Source organism: Triticum urartu, chromosome 4 (assembly GCF_003073215.2).
Source record: "Triticum urartu cultivar G1812 chromosome 4, Tu2.1, whole genome shotgun sequence".
Lineage (NCBI taxonomy): Eukaryota > Viridiplantae > Streptophyta > Magnoliopsida > Poales > Poaceae > Triticum > Triticum urartu.
The window spans coordinates 485002470-485010543 of NC_053025.1; the positions used below are offsets into that span (position 1 = coordinate 485002470).

The 8074-nt window shown below is 43.2% G+C and overlaps 1 pseudogene; it reads left to right on the forward strand.

Annotated features, from left to right (window-relative positions):
• Positions 1-3636: 3636 nt before the first annotated feature.
• Positions 3637-6577, forward strand: LOC125552187 (annotated as a pseudogene).
• The last annotated feature ends 1497 nt before the right edge of the window (positions 6578-8074 follow it).

The following is an 8074-nucleotide window of genomic DNA, read 5'->3' on the forward strand; positions in this document are numbered from 1 at the left end:
TCGGTTCCCTTTCTATCACTGGGATCGAGCACCGCAAGATTGAACCAAAGCTAAGCACTTCCATTGCAAAAAGATCAATCTAGCAGGCCAAACCAACTGATAATTCGAAGAGACTTGCAAAGATAAACCAAATCATACATAAAAGAATTCAGAGAATATTCAAATTGTTCATAGATAGACTTGATCATAAACCCACAATTCATCGGATCTCAACAAACACACGCAAAAGAAGATTAGATCGAATAGATCTCCAAGAGAATCGAGAGAACTTTGTATTGAGATCCAAAGAAGAGAGAAGAAGCCATCTAGCTACTAGCTATGGACCCGAAGGTCCGAGTAAACTAGCTCACACATCATCGAGGGGCCATGGAGTTGATGTAGAGGCCCTCCGTGATCAATGCCCCTCGGCGGAGCTCCGGAAAAGGGCCCAAGATGGGATCTCTTGGGTACAGAAGGTTGCGGCGGTGTAAATAGGGTTTAGTGGTTGCTCCTGATGTTCTCGGGTATATGGTAATATAATAGGAGGAGAAGTATGTCGGTGGAGCAACGAGGGCCCATGAGGGTGGAGGGCGCGCCCCCTGCCTCATGGTCGCCTCGTTGATTGCTTGACGTCCACTCCAAGTCTTCTGGATCACGTTTGTTCCAAAAATAACGCTCCCAAAGGTTTCAGTTTTTTGGACTCCGTTTGATATTCCTTTTTGGCGAAACTCTAAAATAGGCACAAAAACAACAATTTGGGTTGGGCCTCCTGTTAATAGGTTAGTCCCAAAAATATAATAAAAGTGTGAAAATAAGCCCATTAACATCCAAAATAGATAATATAATAGCATGGAGCAATCAAAAATTATAGATACGTTGGAGACGTATCATAGCCTTCTAGCGGTCCCCTGAAGCAGCATAAAATTGTCATGAAGTGCTTTTCCACACACGAAGGCACTCTAGTGTGTGCCCAACAAGTGCGACAATTATGTGAAGAGGCGATTTGCCAAAGCCTTGCCACATATCTCACCGACCCATGAACCAGGCTGTCCGACCAATAATAGCTAGATTCCACTGCTCCTTCCTTCTTGGGTAGCAAGACAACCAATGTCCTACTAATGCCGCCGAAACCATGCATGTCGCCCTTCCAGAATGCATCCGCCACTCGCATGATATCACACTTAATTATCCCCCAACAAGACTTGTAAAACTTGTCGGTAAAACCATCGGGCCCCGACCACTTATCCGGTGGCAAGGCTTTGACTACTGCCCACATGTCCTCCTCTGTTATAGGTGTCTCGAGGTGAGCCAAATATAGGTTGGGGATATCCAACACGCAAGATCTAAAGTGTATGCATGATCTGGCCCCGAACTATGAAGAATTCATAGAAGTTATCGATTGCCACCGCTAGGTTTTCCTACCCTAGTATGACGGATCTGTCGACCTAGAAGACATTAATTGTGTTACGCCTTCTCCAGTGATGGCCGCATTTTATCGGCCCACTTTAAGCATCTGTACCAATCAGTTTTAGCCAAAGAAATCCTCTACTACGCAAGATAAGATACTTCATCGATGAAAGTGCCTAAAATAGATACCCTTTTTGACCGATGCATCTCATGCATCTTGGCTTTGTTTACACATGATGTTTTAGGTCTCTTCCAACGCAAAGGTGCTTATTGGATGAGGTGTTAAGTGCGCTAAATAGCTTAGCAACTCAAGTCCCCAATTTATACTCCCTCAGTCCACGAATAAGTGTATGTTTGACATTCCAAATTTCTCCACAAAAGAGTGCATTCTTATCCTAATGCACTTTAAAGTAGAAAAAATGATTCTCATCACACGGTAATCAAGATCAATAACATTGAACACATGGTCTACTCACTTTCTACATGCACTTAGCTCCTTGGGGACGGGGTAATTAAAGAGGAAAGAGATGATGGTTGCACCTTCCCACTGTACTCCCACTGATCTTTTTTACTTCGCGTATTAGATTTGTGTCGAAGTCAAGCATTGCAAAGTTTGAAAAAATTTATATTAAAAAGTATCAACATCTACAATACCAAATTTATATGATGGCATTGTGAGTTTTGATACTTTTTTCTATAAGTTTGGTCAATAGATACTTTGACTTCGAACCAAACTTATATGCAGACTAAAAAAAGACCTGAGAGAGTATTCTTTTTACTCCACTCCATAATGTGTCCTAAAATTTCTATATGTATACTTACTCGTGAACAGAGGGAGTAGTTGCTTAACCTGTTGTAGCTAAGCTCACTTCATTTAATAATTTAGCACCTAAACCCTTTCATGCATTGATGAGTTTTCTTCATTTAAGTCTTTTGTCTAGTTGGCGTGCTTGACATTGGTTCTTCTTGGGTCACCAAAATGCTCTCTCTCCTCCTAATTGATGTGGCGTGTCATATTTTTTCTTATGCTGCTTGCTTAGCACGTGTGCACCATGAAGCATCAGGAAGGGCCTTAGACTACTCACAGTGGGGAGTAACTTAGACTAGTAACATGTATATGTTACTACTCTATGTTACTACCTCCATAGTTGGTAGTAACATATGTGGGGTGTCATGCAACTCTTCATTTATTAGGCTATAGACTTATCTTGTATTGGTATGTGTGATGTTACTCATAGTACTAGTAACTAGTTATGTTACTACTTGCCTCTCTTTCATCATTAATTACTTGCCATGTCATATAGTTTGTCTAGATAAGTGTGATGTTACTACCTATGTTACTCCCATTGTGGCTAGTCTTATAGCTGACTCGACTCATGAGGTGTTCAAAGGCATATTTTATTGAAATATACTGTGTGCTCATTAATAACAATTAAACGTGCCAGGGGAAAATCCAATGGTAATAGTAGCAATAACTCATGTCACTTGTGTTTATTATTGTTGCTTAGACTACCCGCAGTGGGAGTAACATAGATGATACATCACATATATCTAGAAAAAATAAATGATGTGACAATTAATTAATGAAAAAAGAGAGACATGTGATAACATAGCTAGTTACTATAGTATGAGTAACATCACATATACATAAAGTGTAACATATATTACTCCTTATTGTAGATAAAAAATTGTTGCATGACACCACACATATAATACTCTTTATTGTAGAGGTAGTACTAGTAACATACACATTGTGACTAGTCTTAGTGAGTATGTATTATTCTTTTTTTCCCTTCACATATCAGCTAAAAAAAGAAAATTGAGTCACACCACTGTTCGGACCTAATAACGGAATAGCAGCAGCACTGCAGGCTGCAGCAGTAGAGGTGCATGGCATGCATAGATATTTGCCGTGTTTACAAGATTTCCAAATCTAGCGGTCCGCCCCCGGGATCTGTCCCGCGCAGGCAGTGGTAACCGTAAAAGCCCTATACCTAGACCTAGCCCAGGGAAAGGAAGGAAAAACCCGACCAATCACAGCACGGAGAGATAAGATTGGCAGAGAGAGAAAAAAATATCTTCCCCGGGGGGCTCGGGGGTCCCATTTGGCAGCCCCCGCGACGGCCAGAGGAGGAAGGGGGCAGAGGCCGCCCCCATCGCGCAGCCGCACACCACCCGCAGAAAAAGGCTTTTGCGTCGTCCGGACGACGTCCCCTGAAAATTTCCCAATTCCCATCCCGGACCCCCCCCCTTTCCCTTTCCCACTCTACACCCAGGCGCCCGCCCGCCCTCCCTCTGCCTCATCCCAACCCCACCCCCCCTCCACCCCCGTTGAAATCCGCGGCGGGCGCAGATCGGGGCGCAGATCGGGGGCCGGCTCCCGGCGATGGGCGGCGACGGGCGGCACCTGGGGAGGACCATGAGCTTCGGGATCCCGGACGTGGCGCTGGGGCTGGTCATGGGGTGCGTGGAGGACCCCTGGGACCGCGACGCCATCTCGCTCGTCTGCCGCCACTGGTGCAAGGTCGACGCGCTCAGCCGCAAGCACGTCACCGTCGCCATGGCCTACTCCACCACCCCCGACCGCCTCTTCCGCCGCTTCCCCTGCCTCGAGTCGCTCAAGCTCAAGGCCAAGCCCCGCGCCTCCATGTTCAACCTCATCCCCGAGGACTGGGGAGGCTCCGCCTCGCCCTGGATCCGCGAGCTCTCCGCCTCCTTCCACTTCCTCAAGGTGCTGCACCTCCGCCGGATGATTGTCTCCGACGACGACGTCGCCGTGCTCGTGCGCGCCAAGGCCCACATGCTCGTCTCCCTCAAGCTTGACCGCTGCTCCGGCTTCTCCACCTCCTCCCTCGCTCTCCTCGCCCGCTGCTGCAAGTAATTTCTCCCCTCCTTGTTCCGGTTCACAAATGATGTGCATGCATTAGTTCGTTTATTAATTACTGCGGTATCTCTTTCTTGTCCTACGAATTAATCTGTAGTTTCAATTGTTCTAGTTAGTTTTTCTCTTCAGAATTGTGTTTTGTTCTATTTGGAAAGCGTTGGTAGATGGGATGTTTGTAAAGCGAGTATATATAAGATGGTTCTTTTGTTCATTTGGAAAGGGGAAAAGTAAGTGTAACGTCTCACCTTTTCATGATGTAAAACATCATGCTACTCTTTGCAATTTGGGAATAATTCTAGCTTTGGAGCAGAAATTAGGAAATGTGGACTTTAACTGCCTTACTGAGTTGGGGACTTTGCTTAGTTGTTTATACTTTCTTAGAGAACTATGATACTTGGTGGAGATAGTTTTGAAAAGCAGATTATCAAAATGGTGCTGTAGAAGTTTAGTAAGAATGTAAGAGCATGCATTCATAGGTTACTAGTTTAATTAATCATATTTCTTGTCATGTGCAGGAAACTGGAAACGTTGTTTCTTGAAGAAAGTTCTGTTGCTGAGAAAGAAAATGATGAATGGCTCCGTGAGCTTGCTACCAGCAATACTGTCCTTGAGACGCTGAATTTCTTTCTGACGGATCTCAGGGCATCCCCTGCACATCTTCTCCTCCTTGTGCGAAATTGCCGAAGGCTGAAAACTCTCAAGATTAGCGACTGTTTCATGTCTGACCTGGTCGACCTGTTCCGTACAGCAGAAACACTACAAGACTTTGCTGGTGGTTCCTTTGATGATCAAGATCAAGGTGGGAATTATGCTAACTACTATTTCCCTCCTTCAGTACAGCACTTGAGTTTGCTCTACATGGGAACAAATGAGATGCGATATTATTTCCATATGGTGCCACACTCAAGAAGTTGGACCTTCAGTTCACATTCCTTACCACAGAGGATCACTGTCAATTAGTCCAGCGCTGCCCAAATCTAGAAGTTTTGGAGGTATGTCCTGGCAAATTATTTTAAATGTTTTTCCCATCTTTCCTGTCTGGAAGTCTGATAGTGAATAAGCTATCTCAAACGTGTTTTGTTGATAATTTGTCTTCCAACAGGTGAGGGATGTGATAGGAGATCGAGGGTTAGAAGTTATTGCGCAGACCTGCAAGAAATTACAGCGACTCAGAGTCGAGAGAGGAGATGATGACCAAGGAGGTCTTGAGGACGAACAGGGTAGAGTGACACAAGTAGGATTGATGGCTGTAGCTGAAGGCTGTCCTGATTTGGAGTACTGGGCAGTACATGTGTCTGACATTACAAATGCAGCTCTTGAGGCTATTGGCGCATTCAGCAAAAACCTGAACGATTTCCGACTTGTCCTGCTTGATAGAGAGGTGCATATAACTGAACTGCCCCTTGACAACGGGGTTCGGGCTTTGCTGAGAGGTTGCACCAAACTCCGGAGGTTTGCATTTTATGTGAGACCTGGAGCTCTATCAGATATTGGCCTTTCTTATGTTGGCGAATTTAGCAAGACCGTCCGCTACATGTTGCTTGGGAATGCCGGGGGGTCTGATGATGGACTGCTGGCATTTGCACGAGGATGCCCAAGCTTGCAGAAATTGGAGCTAAGGAGTTGCTGCTTTAGTGAACGTGCATTGGCAGTTGCAGCCTTACAGCTGAAGTCACTCAGATATCTTTGGGTGCAGGGATACAAGGCATCTCCTACTGGCACCGATCTCATGGCAATGGTACGCCCCTTCTGGAACATTGAGTTTATTGCACCAAATCAAGATGAGCCTTGCCCAGAGGGTCAGGCACAGATTCTGGCATACTACTCTCTGGCTGGGGCAAGGACAGATTGTCCTCAGTCAGTAATTCCCCTCCATCCGTCAGTGGGAAGCTAAAAAGACCACCACCAGTTTGACTGTACATACATGTTTGATGCCAGCAAAACCCACAATGCGGTATAGGGACATTCCACCTTACAGTGCCAATTACGGGACTGAAAGCTCAAGTAAAAGCGACCCACTCTGAACTGCCTTGGTATCTTAGGGGCAACATTTTTGGGTAAGCTGTTCATCTGGCCAACATGGATATCTTTGTGTACTACACCATTTTGACATGGCTCGGACACGCATTTTTGTAATAATGTGCCCAGTTGTAATGGCATTTTTCTGTTCTTGAGCTTTGCCCACTGTATTGTTGTTCTACAAACAGTATTGGATTAGTTGTTGTACCATCTGTGAAACAATCTGCACAATGTTATGTTTAACCCATGAATATCTTGAAATTTTGCTGCGGCTTGGCCTCAGTTTTACTGGTTGTGATTTTCTACCTTCTCTTATCTTTGGATTTGTATGGTGAACGGGCTGTTATACGCTCTATGGATTGCAGGAAGCAGTGATTTATTATGTTGAAATAGAAGAACAGAATATTGAGATGTCACTTACTGTGAAATTTTACATGATTTCCGAATACTACATGAGATTCTGCATAACACACGAATTTTACAACTTTTGCTAGGAAGGAATTTAAGAGAGGGTTGAGGGGAGAAGGTAGAGAAAGATATTTCAGAACTCAGAAATTCTGCAATATATGCTTTTGCACAGGAAGCAGCTTCAGAGGATTGAGAGGGTGGAGAAAAATAGAGTGAAAGTGTATTCGACAAATGATGTTCGAGCTCATACTGAGATCTTATAGTATGGAAGCTATATGAATGAATTTCATAGAAATTTGGTAACCTACTCCTATTAGGCAATGGACTTTGAAGAAGAATTCTTAAAATTCAAATACTACAACACAAATCCTACGATCTAAAGAGACTCTTAGGGCATTTGAAATAAAGGAAAATTGCAGTATCGGATTCCTATAGAAAAATCCTGACTGGGTCATCTGAAACAAAGAAACGACTCACCAATATTCCTATGAAATTCTTATAGAACAAAGCAATCCATAGGAAAATTTCTGCGTTTTTCCTTTGTAGTATGCTACAAATCCTCTATTCTTAAATAGATGAAACCCACTATCTATTTTTCCTCTTCATGCAACTATGCTGCATCATAAGTCATGCATGTGGTCATAAATTACAATTTATGCACTAATTATTCATGCAACCATGTCATCATCAATTATGCATGTTAATTTGTTTCACTTATTTTTGTGCGGGCATAGACGGTCATGTTACACATTTTTTATAGCACCTACATATATTTGTACGTTGGACGCTTGGAGCAAATATATGCATATTTTTGTTAAAAACGGCACTCGTTTGACTTCAATTCAATAGATTTCTCTTTTTGTATAATATTTTGCCACATGCTTCATATACTTTATTGTTTTTAAAATATATCCAGAGAGCATTTTTAAATTTGTTTTTAATAATTTTAGTTTTTTATGATCTATTTGTACATATGTTTCACCTGGTTCCGTAGCAACACGCCGGACATCATCTTGTTCTTATGAATAGGACAACCCATAGGAAATTCTCTGCGTTTTTCAATTGTACTAGTATGGAAACAGGAGTTCTGGAGTATTCTTGTGTTTTAGATCCCGTAGGAACTCAGGTTAAATATCTCATTTCATACAGTTTTACCATTTCTACTTTTTTTAGTTCCTACGAGTGCTAAGTTACCCAACGCTGAAGAAAACACAGTGCGGCTGCAAGATAACCAGAACACCAGAGCAGATCAGCAGAACATACTCCCTCCGTCACGTAATACAAGAGCATATAGCATGGGTACTCCCTCTGTCACATAATATAACATCATATAGCATGGGACAGAGGGAGTACAAAACTATCCGTTAGCCAAATCCA